Source organism: Procambarus clarkii, chromosome 6 (genome assembly GCF_040958095.1).
Source record: "Procambarus clarkii isolate CNS0578487 chromosome 6, FALCON_Pclarkii_2.0, whole genome shotgun sequence".
In the NCBI taxonomy this organism is placed as follows: Eukaryota; Metazoa; Arthropoda; class Malacostraca; order Decapoda; family Cambaridae; genus Procambarus; species Procambarus clarkii.
This window is the reverse complement of record NC_091155.1, coordinates 28,423,663-28,426,782: the sequence shown is the minus strand read 5'-3', so window position 1 is coordinate 28,426,782 and position 3,120 is coordinate 28,423,663.

The following is a 3,120-nucleotide window of genomic DNA, read 5'->3' as shown; positions in this document are numbered from 1 at the left end:
GCAATATGTTTACCTTGAGATAGTCGTGCTTTAGAATTATTTAAACTTCCATATGGGCTGGTGTGTGTGTGTGTGAGACAGTCCGTATTTTGTACATTTCATCCACAATCGCTATAGGTACTATCTTTTTTGAATGAGAGGTTGGTTAAAAACTTAACTGGTGCAGAGGGGCGTCAATAAGAGAGCGTCGCCAAGCCTAGCACGGACCACCAGCATGACCAGGATATTGGTGTGAGTGGCACCTCTGCCTGGCACAGCTTGACTACTGGGTGACGCTGGCGTCGTGGGCGAAATGTGCACTCAAGGCATAGAGTTGCTGGGAAATCCATAGCCTCCGTGTCTAATATTGGAATTATTTTTACCTCGGGCCGCTATTATATGTGCAACATATGTGATCTGCTTAAATCGTTGCTTAGTAAGACCAGGTCTCTTTACATAGTCGACTTTGTTTTTTATGTTTATATTAACTTGGTTCTGGCGCTTAAGAAAAAACTAATTACAAATTAAATTAATATTTTAGCTTGAGTAGCATAGTTCCCCTTTATAGAATATTACATTTTCTATGAATTAAAATACACAACACTTTTTCACGTTTTCTTTTCACGTCGCTTAGCATAAACTAATACTTATAATAACAATATTTTTTATTCATAAGAATGTGTGTACAATTTTTTTTATATTGTTATTAACAAGCTTAGGTATACACAACAATGTGCTGCTACTCTATTCTATATGAGAGACTACAGTGTAGATAAAAAAATTAGCTATAAGTTCATCTTATATACTTATTAGTTCAGAAGTATGTCCTAGCTCTTGTTCACATAGTTTACAATTGATATGTTCACAATTGGGAGATTCTTTACCTGCAGCCACATGTCACATATCGATATCCCAGCCTAATTATGGCAATTGCAATGTCACACTGTCTAGTGGATGTTTCATTCTGCCCGTACATATAATTCTCGGTTCTAAACAAGTCATAGTTTTTTACACTCGTGTTTTCTGGCCTTTGTGTGTCAGTAACTGCTCTTCTGTCTTTCCTAATTTCCTGAAATATTGCGGCTTTTACAGCAGAGATTGGAATGCCCGTATCCAACTCAATTTCAGGCTTATCACATGCAGTTTTAACTGACTTGTCTGTGTCATCATGCTGGACAACACCTATATGAGATGGTATCCATACAAGTGAAACTGAAACTTGCTCTTTGCGTTAATAATGTTGTTTATAATGAATGTTGCAACATTCCTAAGTATCTATTTTGCATGTTGGGTTTTTAAGGGCCTGAAGAGCTGACTTTGAATCATATAAAATTACTCCTTTACTGTTCTTCAGTGCGTTAATGGCAAGTTGCCCGAAACGCTTTGCGTAATAGTGGCTTTAGGCATTATATGTACTAGCTCTATCTATAAATTCAACAATATTTGTATCACCCCTTGTATGTATGTACTTTACCTGAATAAACATTTGAATTTGAATTTTGATTTTGAGTTGTAGTGCTGCTAATTCTGTGTGTGGAGCTAAGCCAGTTATTTAGTCTCACACTTGTAGTCTGTATACATATGTTGTCTTTATATATTCTACAGGCTGCTTCAGTGCGACCTGTTGACATTTGAACAGACCCATCAGCGTAAGCAGTGCTCGTGTGGCCGTAAGTTATTTGTAAAAGAATCAATGGTTTCAAGTGTTATTGTTTTCAGGAGTGCTGGGTTTTCCTTGTTGATGGGCGTGTAAGACACTTGTATTTCGGGGTACAAATATAATGGGATATCATTGGCTAGTACGTTGCATATAATAGGAATATTTAGTTTAATGAGATTAGCAACACTTCTACTCAGCCAGCTTGCATATAGGTTGCCCGCTTGTGCGTTGGCAACACTCAGAAATATAACATGATATACGATATGTTTTTTTATTAAGAAGCTTATGTATACATAGCAGTGAGCTGCTACACTATTCTATATGAAAGATTACACGGTGTACATTAAAAGTAGCTGTAAGTGCATCTGTACATTCTACGTACAAGAATGTAAGCACTCTTATATATCAAAATAAATAAAACATAACAAATAAAAATCTAATATTCCCATTTCGTAGGATGGTTAGTCATACATGGAGTTACAGTCAGGAGGGAACATGAAATGTAAGGCTGATATATTAGCCTCCACTAGCAAAATCTGGGTACAGCACAAGAATATCTTCCAGTATTCGTGAGTGTATGAAGTAATTACAGAGCTCAAGGTACCTCATACCATATGGTCTGAAATAATTTATTACAGAATAATCACAGATATAGTTCAAATTCAAAATTTTATTCAGAAGAATGTGTCCACAAAGAACATATGATTAATGTACAATTGAGGGGACAGGAGTTACACATACACATACTAATATACTTTTAATAATAATTCATTGTTTCGGGGGACAAGAAGGCAGGTTATAGGCTTATAATAATAGTAATAAAAATATTAACAAACAGTAAATAGTAACAAATAGCGTTGTAGCGTATGTCCTATCTCTTGTTCACATACTTTACAATTGGAATGTTCATTTGGAGATTCATTACCTGCCATAGATATCGATATCTAATTACCCAACAAAGAATCTGATAATTGCTGATTTTTGTTGGGTAATTAGATGTGTGAGGTAGGTAAGTCATAGATCTCCAGGCGCAGATATAGATAGATGATTGGGTAATATAGCGTTACCAGGACAGAGCGAGGTACACTGTAGAAGATTTTGGGTAATGTGGCAGAAGTTATATATACTCTTTTTGGTTATATTTTGTATTCGGCAATGTAAGTTCAGTTTGTTGTCTAACTGTATGCCAAGGAATTTCCATTCTACTCTGCTCTAAATATGAGTATTGTTTACTTATATATATTTGATTTATTTCCAAACAAGATATAGCATGGAATTGTTAATGTTAAGTATGAGTTTGTTAGTGGTCAACGACATGTGGAATTTTATCGATGGGAGGGGGGTACATTAAACGAGCTGATGGAGTATTATCACTGTGTAAATTATATCAGAAGGAAATTACCACGTTAGAGTATGAGTTACATTCTTCATGTTCGTCCTTGTTAACAGTCAAGAGGGAAGGGTATACCCCTGTTCAACTC